This window comes from Pollicipes pollicipes, unplaced genomic scaffold (genome assembly GCF_011947565.3).
Source record: "Pollicipes pollicipes isolate AB1234 unplaced genomic scaffold, Ppol_2.1 Scaffold_4002;HRSCAF=4701_pilon_pilon_pilon, whole genome shotgun sequence".
In the NCBI taxonomy this organism is placed as follows: domain Eukaryota; kingdom Metazoa; phylum Arthropoda; class Thecostraca; order Pollicipedomorpha; family Pollicipedidae; genus Pollicipes; species Pollicipes pollicipes.
This window is the reverse complement of record NW_023596420.1, coordinates 1,411,322-1,424,690: the sequence shown is the minus strand read 5'-3', so window position 1 is coordinate 1,424,690 and position 13,369 is coordinate 1,411,322. Positions and strand designations below refer to the sequence as shown.

At 51.4% G+C, this 13,369-nt stretch overlaps 1 long non-coding RNA gene across 6 annotated transcripts; it reads left to right on the top strand.

The window, feature by feature from the left end:
* Positions 1 to 4,413: 4,413 nt before the first annotated feature.
* Positions 4,414 to 12,838, top strand: LOC119093761 (uncharacterized). 6 transcript variants are annotated; one of them, XR_005093672.1, is made up of 4 exons: positions 4,414 to 4,482; positions 4,898 to 5,040; positions 5,322 to 5,423; positions 12,488 to 12,838. It is a non-coding gene; the product is annotated as an uncharacterized LOC119093761 (long non-coding RNA). The 6 variants fall into 6 exon arrangements; XR_005093673.1 differs by having other exon boundaries at positions 4,418 to 4,460; XR_005093675.1 differs by having other exon boundaries at positions 4,427 to 4,482; positions 4,915 to 5,040.
* The last annotated feature ends 531 nt before the right edge of the window (positions 12,839 to 13,369 follow it).

The following is a 13,369-nucleotide window of genomic DNA, read 5'->3' as shown; positions in this document are numbered from 1 at the left end:
GAACAGAGAGACAGCGATGACTTACGGCACGGAAAGGTACCCAGGATCTCTGTCTCGCTGGTGACCTGCGCCAGCACCTGGGACAGCTGCGTCTCGTGCTCCTCCCTCAACGCCTTCAGTTCGGCCGCGTGCGTGTCCTCCATCGTCTGGCGGGGGAGGGTCGGTCGTCAACGGAACCACGAAGGCCAGAGAGCCAGATGTCCTAGTAGGTTGGACAGCCAGACGTCCTATCAGGCCGACAGCCAGGCGTCCTATCAGGCCGACAGCCAGGCGTTCTATCAGGCCGACAGCCAGGCGTTCTATCAGACAGACAGCCGGGCGTCCTATCAGGCGGGCACCCAAACATCCCATCAGGCGGACAGCCAGACGTCCTATCAGTCGCACAGCCAGGCGTCCGTCAGGCCGAAAGCCAGGAGTTCTATCAGACAGACAGCCGGGCGTCCTATCAGGCCGACAGCCAGGGTCCTATCAGGCCGACAGCCAGCGTTATCTAGGCCGACAGGCCAGGCAGATTCTATCAGACAGACAGCCAGACGTCCGTCAGGCGGACAGCCAGGCGCCCTATCAGGCAGACAGCCAGGCATCCTATCAGACAGACAACCAAGCATCCTATCAGGTGGACAGTCAGACATCCTATCAGGTGGACAGCCAGGCGCCCAATCAGGCGGACAGCCAGGCGCCCTATCAGGCAGACACCCAGGCGTCCTATCAGGCGGACAGTCAGGCGTCTCATCAGGCAGACAGTCAGGCGTCCTATCAGGTGGACAGTCAGGGCGTCTCATCAGGCAGGACATCAGACGTCCATCAGGCGGACAGCCAGGCGCTCCACCGCAAAACGCCGACAGAGGCTCCCTACTAACTGGAGATTCGCGACTCCTTCGCCTGCTGAGCGAAGGACATCCTACAAATGTCAGGGGCAGTAGCCAACCGAGTTGTTTCTGCCAGAGGGATAGAATTATTACGTCTATCTGCAAACTATATATGGCTTCACATTAACACCAATTCTTAAATAAGCGGCCAATGGCAGGCACTCATCAGACCAGTAATATTTTCCCCACATCTGGCCACGAGGGGGCGACCTTTGAAAGCCCCACAAATTTTGAAAGTCAGGAATGGTGGAAAGCGACTGTCCAATTGACTTGATTGGTACAACGTGCACTGAAGAACTGATTAGTCCATGACCACATATCCATGCTCATGCTCAGAGCAATCTATACTCATGCTTAGAGCAAGGGAAAGACAAGTCACTGTTTCCCTCATCAATACACATACATCCATGACAGCAGGGACACCAACTGCTCCCAATATCATAAGTAAGCTAACTGCAAGCCTTCTCGGTCAGCCAGCGACCCACCTGTACAGTGGAGAGCAGGTTCTCCTTGGTCTTTTTCAGCTCCTTGGCATACTTCTTATACTTGGCCAGCTGATGCCGCACGTCGGCCAGCTCTGCCGAGCGCACCTCGGCCGCCGCGTCGCCGTCCGGCTGCGCCTGGCCGGCGTCTCGCTGCGCCTGGCCCAGCGTTTGCCGGTACTCCCGCATGGAGGCGCTCAGCGTCTGAAACTTCCTGGTCCCGGGGGCCAGCCGTCAGTGGCGCGGCGGACCGAGCGCAGAACGCGCCTCGGAAGGGCCGGCTGGGCCAGCCGTGTCAGCTGGCCACCACGAGGGAGTCGTGCATAAAGCTCTAGGGTCATCTCACACATAGTTACACCAGTTTGCAAGACTTGAACAATGCCTGCTCCAATCCAAATGAGCGAAGGATGTCGTATTTCAATTGGCGTCAGGAAAACAAAATACGCTAGCAGCTTTGCAAGTAATTCCAGCATTATTTATGTATATTAGTATCCCCTACTGGGTATACACTGCACATCCAATGCCCACAGAAACAGCTATTTCTGCCTTCGAGCGGACCCCACCGGTTCAGGGGTCCCTGGGACCGCGCACGAGCAGCGCTCCCGTTCCGTCGGCGTCACCTCTGCAGCTCCTCGTTCTCCTCCTGGATCTCCTCGAGCCGGCGGCGTAGCAGGCCGTCGTCGCTGGCGTCAGAGGCGGAGGCTGGCACCGGCGGCAGCCGCACCGTCTCCTCCAACCGGCTCAGCAGCGGCCGAAGGTGCGCGATCGCTACCGGGTCAGACCGGACGCGTCAGCGAGCGGACCAGGTGAGAGATGCCGGGTCAGACCGGACGCGTCAGCGGGCGGACCAGGCGAGCACCGTCGCCAGCCCACAGCTTAGACGCTGCCACGTCAGCCGTCCGAGAGTGATGTGGCGCAGCAGCGCGCCACCATCCAGCCAAGGCAGCCGCACTCATCAAGGCGTGAAAGAGCTTGCGGAATGTTAGAAGTGTGGAGCAGTGGATATATGTAATAAGACAGGTAGCACACAGAGCTGTGTGATGCGGGGAAGACGAAACAGTACTCGATGCTGAGTTGCAGGTGAAACCACACAAAGTGTCTCAGCACCTCCCACATCTCAAAATTACTTGCTGGCCATGTTACTGCGCGAAGTCAGAGATTGGTATAAAAACACGCGCCCCAAAAAAATCAAGCCGAGAGCTGGCAGTCACACATACCAGGGCGTTTCTTGATCTCCTGCACAGCCGGTTGAGGTTTTGAGTCCACGTCCTGAACTCATCCGGCGTCACCTGGCGAGCGGGTTCGGCCGGCGGCACGGGCTGCTCCGGGGAGGCGCGGCCCGTCGGCAGCCGGGCCGTCGTCCTGCGCTCGGGCGGCGGCGCCGGCGCCTGGCCCCAGCCCCTCGTCGGACCGCGCGCCGGCGGCGCCGGCGGGCCGCCGCGGCCGCGCCCGGCCTGTGCGGCCCGGGCCGCTGGCGCCTCGGGCGAGCCGGTCCGCAGCTGGCGGCCGTCCACCGGCTCCAGCACCGGCTGCCAGCTGGGCAGCTGGCGGCCGGTGTGCGGCCGGCTGGGCAGCTTCATTGACAGCGGCCGGCCGTCCTTACGGACCGGAATGGCTGCGGGCCAGGCCGGCTCAGTGGCGGCTGATGGGCGCAGGCCGGCACCACGCTGCCGTGGTGCCTTCGACTTGATGAGCACCTCAACCAGTGTGTTAGAGTTCTGGTACACTGACCGGCGGATGATGTTTCCCTCGCCGGGTGGCACAATGGCCGTCATATCTGGAACACATGGTGTTAAAACAACACTGAAATCACACTTGACATCTGGGAAGATAAATTTTAATTTTATTTGCATGTCATCTCCAAGCCATTTGGTTTTAGTTTGAGCTCTGCAGATCATAATCTTGTATAATATTAATAATATGCTACCAAAATCTAGCAGTTTACCAAGGCACTTCATTGATATTTAAACACCAAAGCTTGTTTGCAAGACATGACTAACTTGAATAAAGACCTTATATTTTGAGCAATTTCATGATCACAAGTCAAGTGACAATGACATTACAAAGTCAAGTGATAATTAGCAAGTTACAGGAAGCAGACCCCGATCATGCCTGAAAATTATCACTTATAACATTACACAAGACATGGGATCAAATTCTCTTTGTATCTTCCTCTCCCACTCCTCATCTCCAGAATAGTAGACCTGAGTTAGCTACTGGTATGTCCGTATGCTGGCATTACGGTTACAGGCCGCGTACCCATGCAAGTTCAAACAATCCGAAATCAAATGAATCTAGTAAAAAAACATACAGCAGCAAAGGCACTGCCACTTATTGTACCACGTCTTTCTCACCACTTACCTTCCTTGTCCTCTGTGCAACGTATTAACAGTAAATACTCTTCGCTGACAACAGCCAGGCCCCTCGGTCAGGCCCCCCTTTCGAATCAAGGGACGCCAACATATTTGCTCAGCGGTTGCTAGATGTATGCAACGGTAGTGGAGGCCAAAAACATTTTCAAGTGCAGTGACGTCATAAAACCACAAAGTATTTGTCAGCCAAGTAAGAGTATACTAAACTAAGCAGCTACAGTTTTAAACTGCCTTTCATGCAGTCAAAGTGACAAACACAAGTCACTGATATGCTTGGGTGCGTGGAATTGATTGGGAGACAAATAGAATAAACTAAGCTCATTTCTGTCAAGCCTGCATCGTTCTCCAATGCCGGCTACAAGACCGAGGAAGCTGCAGCTACGCAACAGAAGGATAGGTGCTGAACCTTCTCTGTCACTTGAGCGGCTCATATCACGAAGACGGCCGATTGTGACTGAACCTCACGTACTGTTTAGATTGGCTTGAAGACCCCCTTGCAAGAAGTCAGAGTGGGCTTCCGAATGAGCTACTTCACACACACCACAATATTTAGGCTCTTATTTTATTACTGTAGTGGTATAAAAATTAGCTAACGGCTCGAAACTTTCATTCAGGAGCTCGTCACCCGGCTGGTAGTTTATAATGGTCTTGTGACGTTTCTTGCGATCAGCTGAAAGTGTTAAAGAAACTCACCAGTGCAGCATGATCAGCTGAGAGTCGCGCCGCAACTGGCGTCGGTAATACATACGGTCTTAGTGGGTGAGCGGTTTGGTCGAGGGGGGTATTTACTATTAGCATTGTATGGCACAGACAGGTAAAGCAGGGGGCCAGAGGAACGCATGAATCCTGGGCCATGTTTTATGCAGATGGGGTGTGATCTGCTTACTGGACTCGGTTGATTCGTTACATGTTGAGAGGTGCGAAGCCATACGCCGGGAGCGCGTAATGAACACCCCCCCATGACGTGCAATCATACACGCTTAAAATAGACTCAAGGGGAAATGTTGATGATGACTACAAAAGTTTGTTCTTGGCTTGAACTGCACATGAAACATCACTCAGCTGCCTGTCATGTACTTAAATTGTACTGCTGTGGCCTGAAGGCCAGGTGATTGTTGGACAATCAGTTATTGTGCTGCTCTCAAGCTTTTGATGTATGCCCTTCCCATTTCAGTGGGTCTTCATTTCCAGATAATTTAAGGAATAATGCCCCAAAAGTATGATGTTGACGATGAGCCAATTGCAAAACAGACCACACCATGCTCAGGATTGAGGGAGGAGCTGAAGACATGCATTCTGGAGAGTCAGTGTGTGAAGGTTAGCTGTGGGGATGTTGACACATTAAGGTGTGAAATTACTAGGATAGCTCACTGATGGCATGTATGTCATGAACTGTTATATAGTGTTGCATAAATATTCCATTAAAATTACTTGTCAGTGTACTCATTGCTATCCAAATATTGTCTGACATATTGTAGGTAGTACTCTGTTCAACCTATGTCAAGGAAGCTGCTTTTAAACACTTGTTTTGCTTTTGCCAGCAATGCAACTTGATGTTTTGATCACTGTGTTGGGTACCAATGGTGGCTTTGCTCCAGGGTGGCAGATTACCAAAGGACTGTCTAACTCATCCAGACCACACTGTTCCTGATGAGTGTCTTCAACTCAAGTGGTCCTTCTTTGAATGCAAAAGGTCATTGGTAAGTAGCAGCTCTGGATAGATCAGGCACAGTGACAGCCTGCCTCACTTGGCACCATGTGGGGTGTGTTTTGCAAATGTATCGGAGTCTTCAAAAGAGCGTGGGAGAAGTTTGATAATGTTTGTGAACTTCCCTACCTGGATAGCAGTCAGTGGGAAACAGACACCCAAAGCTGTCTGCTGTAATACATTTGATGTTTTGATCAGGACCAGTTGGATAAATGTAACAGTAGTTGAACATATTTATTTTTTGACTATTGCAAATAACTGCTCAGATTGTCATAAACTTTATTATTATTATATCACTTATATCACAAGTGCCCTGTGTTTGTCAGTGCTCCTCATGGTATCTAAAGATGAGCTGATTGTTGGCATGTTTTCATTAGCTGTCCTTATTGCCTGAAGTCGTTCAGGTATCTGTTCAGTTGGCAGCTCAGCTGCGCCGCCTGAAGAGTGAGGCACGCTTACCACCTTCCTTCCGCCAAACCGCGCCGGCCGCGCGTGAAACGACCAGCTGATGGCTTATATGTACTGACTGTCATAATTTTGGGCATGAACCGTGGTTATGGTATTTGAAGAGTGTGGGTACTGCGATGTCAGGCGTGTTGGCCGCTTACTGGGCGTGTTGGCCATTTACTGGGCCGGCACCACCGCTGGGTGCCGGCTCTGCTGTTTCCTGGGGCCGGGCCGTTTGCGGTTTCCTGTATAGATGGCGCTGCAGTCGCCAGCACGCAGCAGACTTCGCTGTGGGATTTGTGGTGCGTGTGTGTGCGTGCATGTGTTTAAAATGGGCCCTAGAATGTCACATCAAAACGTTATGGGTGTTTGTTGTTTTATTGGGATAGATGTCTGTTTCCTGGTGATTCCATAGGGGAACGTCAAAGTTGCCAGACGCGTCGTAGTTTTTAGTATTACGTATTACCAGAACCAGTGGTACTTTTGACTGCCGGTTTTCATGTTTTGACTGGGACGTTATGGTTGGCAAGCCTTGCAGGGACCATAGGCTAATGCAGCGAAATTATCTATTAGTACGCCTTTGAAACACGAATGAAGGATTTACAGTTGTGGTGAAATGGTGCTCTTTAGATTGTTAATGCGTGAAATTGCCCATTTCATTGGCATATTAGCCACTAGATTGGAGCATCCGTAGCATTTTGTGATAGTCTCTGTGTTTGGTTGGTTTGGATTCCAATCTAGATAGAGTCGAGTAGATTGCAATGCTAGCGGCGAAATGGCGAGATTAGAATAGATTGTAATGTGCGCGGCGAAATGTTGAAGTAGCTATCATCATGCGACGAAACGAAGGACGACTGGTGGAGAACGGACGTATGCGTCGTGCACTCTGTTTCTCTGAAGGAAATGTGGGCACAGACATGGGGTGTCAGTTTTGTAGATCACCGGAAGGAGGCCGAACCGAGGGTCCGACCACCTACCCCTTCCCCCATTTTTGTGTCAAACGGATTTAGCGCAGTTTTTTGTGACAAAAGGTAAGTTATCTCCTAATGTTTCAATAATTAAACTGCCAGAGACATAGGAGTCACGCAGAGAAAGATATGGAGGGGATGGGGGCACCGGAGGCACGTACCCCGTCTGATCAGAAAAGAGAGGCGCCCCTCTAGAGGTCGTACTGAGGCACTGAAGGCACTTCTACGGTGATCATGGGCGGCGACACGTGTTTTTTGTTGTCGGGACGGAGGCAAGGTTAGCCACGAAGGACTAGACATTCCCATACTCCGGAGCTTTTCATTTTAAACTCTCGGACCTTTGTGCGTCTCAGGGCGCTAGATATGTAAATTTGATTGCATCGTTTACCTGTTCAGTAGCGAGATTTTAACCTAGCGGTGAGAGCAAACGCGACTTTTTATTGTCAGAGGAGGGGGTGCTCTAGTATCAGTAGGTGAACTGCTCTGCACGACAAAGATAAGTGTTTTGTGTCTATAAGGCGGCGAACATCTGGTTACATTAGCGGACCCAGTTACGGGCTTCGGGGCTAATCCGTTTGGCCAATTTACATAACCCACTCATTGTTTGTATTGTATGTATTGTACTCATGTATTTTTCCTTGGATGCAGGCCACAGCCCTCTCGTGTAAAACAGTGCTGCTTTACTAAAGTTGTGATTTTTGCGTTGCACGCTTGCGGTGTGCGAAAATGTTGGTCTGAATTTGGCGCCGTAACACATTTTTCAGTTCAACTTCGTGGCATCAACAATTATGTTCAACAACATAATCATAATGAGCATAACTCAACAATACTCAATTATGTTCAACAAGTGCTTGTTGTATGTATAGGATCGCTATATGCATTTTTATGACTATTTATTTTTGCCTGAGATGCGTGTAAATTTCCGCTCAATGTATATATGTCATATGGTGTAAGCGGTTTTCATTTGATGTGGGCTGGCTTTTCATCAGCATAACAAAGGGGTACATGACCCCCAGAAATAAGTTTGACTTGGATGCGTAAGACTGCGCGTTATTAAATCGCATCATTATCTGCTCCACACGGCGGTACACCCTTGCAGTCGGAGAGTTTGAGTTAACCCCGAATCGTTAAATTCCTTACAATGGTAAACGAGCACAGATAAAATATTGAAACAAATTGGCCACAGGATTCCAGATTGAGCTGAAGCCCTAATATATTCTCGAAATTTGTCCCTAATATTGTCCCGAAAAGCGTGAGAAATGTCACAAATAATACCACTTTCAGTTAATGGTGGCATGCATTTATCCGCGTTTTCCATGTGTGACTGCTGTCAAAGCCACACGCAATAGCTCTTAACAAAAATAGCTAGTGAATGAGCAGTTATCAGACATGGCCTTTCTCCGAACTTGTTGGCTGCAATGCGAAAAAATGTTCGCAAAAAGAACGTATATTGGCGCGCAGACACCCAATCATCGGTAGAAGCCCTACCTTGGCAAAGCGCTGAGATTATACTGACCGCAGTCGTATTGTGGTGAAAAGCCTGGAAGTCGGTTCAAATTCCACAGTAAGTTCCCGTATGTAGCTGGTCAGAGGGCCGTTTGGCCGTCGGCTTGATAGCGTCAGCTTGGTTACAGGGCGGCCGACCGTCGTGTTGTCGCATGGCACGGTCAAGGTCCTTGCGTGTTAGGATAAGGGAGCGAGGCCTAATGGATTTGTTGAACATGCATTTTAGTAATGGGATGGTTGCTTCGGAGTGATGGGGTGCCGCTAGTGTGTTGGTTAAGCCGTGCGTCTGGGAAACCAGAGTTACGGGGTTCAATTGCCTGCGGTGCCCGTTCTTCTTGCCTGGGTGAAAGACAGGCGATGCCGAAAACCATTAGCAGCTGAATGTTTCTTAAAGCTCCAATGACGCTTACCTGCTGTGCCCATCTTTGTTGTCAGGCTGAAAGGTAGGCGATGCCGTATGGCATCAGCAGCCGAGTGCTTCTCAAACCCCCAATGGCGCGCGGTTCGGAGGGCTAGCAGTAAATTATGTTAAGCATGGAATCAGAATAAAAGTCCGTCTCAGCAGAATTTTCGTTTCCCGTATTTTTTCTCATTTTGTAGCTGAACTGGATCTGTGTTTTCTTAATTTGTTTTCGTACGGGACGTTATAACGAAGCAACTCGGGTCCCGGCTCCAAGTAAAACAATCTAAGGTTCGTAGCCCACCATGGGACAAATCACGTGTCGCTTGGTATAAAAGAGTTTGCAAGATTGGTGAATCAGCTGCGTCAAGATCATGCCTGGGTGTGTGGGGTGGGGCGGGGGCAAAAGGCGTCTCGGCTTACGTGTGAAGGATAAAACAAAACAAAATCCTATGATGTAAATGGTTTGCATCCAACGTGCAAAGGTGTCCCTCACTTGGGGAAACAATTTTGACGTTGCAGGGTCAACTTACCCCGCTGCACTCTCCATGGCAACGTAACTATGATTAAGAATCAAAGAAGATAGTCTTTACGTGATCAGCTTTTTCCTACGCTTTTGCAATATTTCGGTCAAAAAGGCGGGGGCTCAAGCCAACATTAGGGGCTCTAACTGAACATTGGGGGCCAGGGCCTTTATAACAATACAAGTCGACAACCGTAAGTAGACAGTATATTATACATTTATTTGTATGTTTAAATCATGACCTTTAAAAAATTCATTGAAAGCTCCTGGCAGACTCCATGACAAAGATTCAGAGACAAAAGTTGAGGGACAAAAAGTCAAAAGGAGAAAATTCGAATGCAAAACGGCAAGTACTGTACTCAAAAAGTCAAAATGGATAGGGACCAAATAGACAACGGCAGAACAGGATATCGATTAAAAAAAACACTACTTGGCTGTTTTTGGCATGTTTCAAAAATGAAGGCTACTTAGATGAGTTCCCAAAAAAACACCTCATGGTAGTCCACCAGACATTGTAAAACCAAAAATACCACATGGCAGTCCAGCAGACATCATTCTAAAACAACAGAAAAGTCCGATTTGAGAAGAATAACTAAGTACAAAATTTGGGCTATGGAGATAAGCTTCCACATAGCAGTGCAGGTTAAAGGTGGCCAATGACGGCTACAGGCCATGCCAGAGATGTAACAATCACGAGATTCCTTATGAATGAGGGCGCTTTACAATCCAGCAAAGTGCTTACTTACCCAAAAAGGACACCCTGATCCATAATAAGAACTTCCACATGAAGATTGCTATCTAACTTTACTACATGTTGTTCGTGCCTTACACTTGATCTGTGTTCCGGACTTTTTGTCCAGTTACCGTTCTGGCATGCGAATTTTGCGTATGAAATCAAAGCTGGGGCTCGTGTTGGATAAAGTAACAAAAGTGATGTAGCTTGACAAATGTGGTGCTTTCGCTCCGAGTGGCGTGTAATGCCTTAAATGTGATGATCAACATGCACGTTTGGGGCGACAAACCTGTTTTAATACGTAAGACATATGTAAGCGTTTTTGTTTTTGTTTTGTTTTTTTGCCGTTCGTTCCGCACTCGCCCTCAACTAGCGATAAATGGCTCGAGCAAAGGTAACGAAGGAGCTGCCCGAATAGCCTGGAAGTGATGGCGGAAGTTGCTTAAGATAGTAAAATACAGGGCGGGGTGCATTCGTATTCGCAGGTTCATGGACAGAGGTCGCATGTAGTAAATGCGGCAACTACTGATGCCTTACTTACTTAATGTCACTGAGCACAGCTAGTAGCATTCGTAGCAGTTACTGCCATGCTTCATCGCCACTATTCTTCTCACGGTCATGTTTGGCTAATAATTCATGATTGACGGTGTTGGTCGAGACTCGGGGAAGACCGCCGACGCTGGACCGGCCTTCCCGGCTCGGCGCGTCCTTTGCCTGGCTCTGCTCAAGGCCCTAGGACCAAGGCCCTGCTCAGTCCTGCTTTCCGACCACTCACCGCGCGCATGGCGTGCTTCTCTTGATTGGCTGGGGTGTTTCGTGTTCCGAAGTTTTGCTGCGGCACGAACGAACGTGTAAACAAGGGCACACAATCAAAACCGTGAATAGTTAAGCACTTGCATTCCGACCTGCCGTTTATCCCTAGATACCGCCATGTTTGGTGGCCAGGCCCTATCCATTGCTAGAGCAAGTCGATCGTTGTTTTGTCCAGGATGCCCTAACTACCAGACACACGGCGGTGCAATAAAACATGGCTGTGTTCATAAACCCACCGTCGTGACCTGGCCCAGTCACCTTGTGCATTAACAACCAGTCTGTTTCCATAAACGTGTATTGGTGATGAGCTGCGTGGCGACCGCCTCGAAGGCTCGGCGGACTGCTCCCGCTGTGCCTCTAATCCGGCCCTGCTGCGAGCGGCCGCTCCGGTGGACGCGTTGATTGTTAATAGCCGGGGGCGGGTGGGCCGGCGGTGCGCGTTGATGTACGGAGTCCCGCCTTCTGACTATAGACTTGGCCGCGAGGAGGCGCGCCGCTGTCCAAAATGAGTCCAGCGAGGGAAGGACATGCGGGGAAGACCCGAACTCTTCATTGCTGGTATCGAAGGGTTTCGGCGCTACGTTTTCTCGCCATTTGTTTTACGCGTGCCGTTCTTGCTTTACGATCGGCAGCCTCACGGGGACTGTGTGCCGCGGAAGGCACCGTTTTCCCGAGCGGGAACTGCCGCTACTGCTCGCTGGGCCTGCTCGGCTGCGGTCAGCGGCGCTCCGTGCGTCACCGGTTGGTTAGTTCCCGCCATCGACTCGCACTGCCAACAGGGCGGCATTGTGTTCTCATTACGAGCCGCCGTCGTCCACACGGCATGTTTGTGCCGGGTGGCGGGCCGTCACGGCGGCGTGTCGCGATCCCGTGGCGTGGCACCGACCTCTTCTGGGAACACGGACGCCCTGAGCCGGCCGCCTCGAACCATCCCCTCCACCCATCCCCTCCACCCATCCCCCCTACCTATTCCTTCGCTGTCTTAATGAATTAATTCGGTGCATGCTGTAGAACCTGAACGTGAGGTTTGAGCATGCAACATTTTGTAAGCGCGATGCCGGCACGAGTCCGGATGTCGTGCACCGGCAGGGCGCCTGTACTGGTACGGGATGCATTCATTCAGCACTGGCCAATGCTGCCCGGTGCCGTCAGGATTCCACTCCAGACAGCGGCGTAAACCGCCGAGCACCAGCTGTCGGTGCTGCCGTACCGAGGGCTTGCATCTCCAGTTTAAGGCTGTGTATGCGCATGTCTGTCGGCTGTCTCGACGTCTGTCACGCGTCTCTCGGCTCTCTCCCTTGGCGTCTGTCACGTGTCTGTGGGCTCCCAGTTGGTCTCTGTCATGTGTCTGTCGGCCCCCCAGTTGGCGTCTGTCACGCGTCTCTCGGGTCTTTCAGTTGGCGTCTGTCACGTGTCTGTGGGCTCTCCCAGTTGGTCTCTGTCACGTGTCTGTCGGCTCTTCTAGTTGGTCTCTGTCACGCGTCTGTCGGCCCTCCCAGTTGGTGTCTGCCACGCGTCTCTCGGGTCTTCCAGTTGGCGTCTGCCACGTGTCTGTCGCCCTCCCAGTTGGTCTCTGTCATTTGTCTGTCGGCCCTCCCAGTTGGCGTTTGCCACGTGTCCCTCGGTTTTCCCAGTTGTCGTCTGTCACGTGCCTCTCACCCCGCAGTTGGACGCGCGGCAGAGGTTCCGCGGCCGGAAGGGCTACTAGCTGCCGCCTCGCGCCTGGCGCCAGATCTCCGTGGTCTGCGCTGGTCGGGGCGCACGGCTGTGCTGGCGGGCCGCTGGACGGCCCGGGACAGCCGCGGGAGACGCTCCGCCAGCCTGTGGACTGGGCAGCCGGCGACCGTCGCCACCAGTCGGAGAACACCCGCATGGATGCGTTGTTGAGTCATTTAGAGCTTGTTTGTTGTGGTCGGAGAATCCGTGCACGCTTGAGTTTTGAGTGCCCGGAACATAGCCACCTGCTGCGTAAGAGAGCTGTGTGATGTGACTGAAATAAAGGCTGCTGTTTGTAGAATTATGTGCTCATTTGCGCCACTCAAGCGTGGTGACTGTGCCTACACTGAAGAATCACGGATCGGCTCAGTTTTAATTCGCCTTAAACCAGACTTCACGAACTCGGAACACTTGGCGGAAGTCATCTGTGAGCACGCACGTGACCTTTGAAGGTCAGCCACTTCCCCGAAGCACAGCTGGTTGATCTGATGCTGGCAAACTGAGATTGCCTGCATATGGCCAGTGTGAAGCCAGGGAGCGTTTTCTGATGAATGTGGCGTTATCCTGACTGAGTAGCGGACGGTCATGGGCTGCTGCTCCGCGGGTGTGCTGTATTCCGCTAGCGATAGAACCAGTCATTTGTACCGATCTTACCGCGGTGACGATGCTGGTACATGCATGCATAAGAAGGCGGAGGCCAAACGCTGGGAGTCCAGTATTATGAAAACAGTGGCGCGAGCTTCAGGCTGCCTATGACGTCACCTTCACCGGAGCACCGCGGCGCGGGAGCTAGACCGAAGCGGCCGGCTGTATGCGGCGGTCGGGTTTCGGT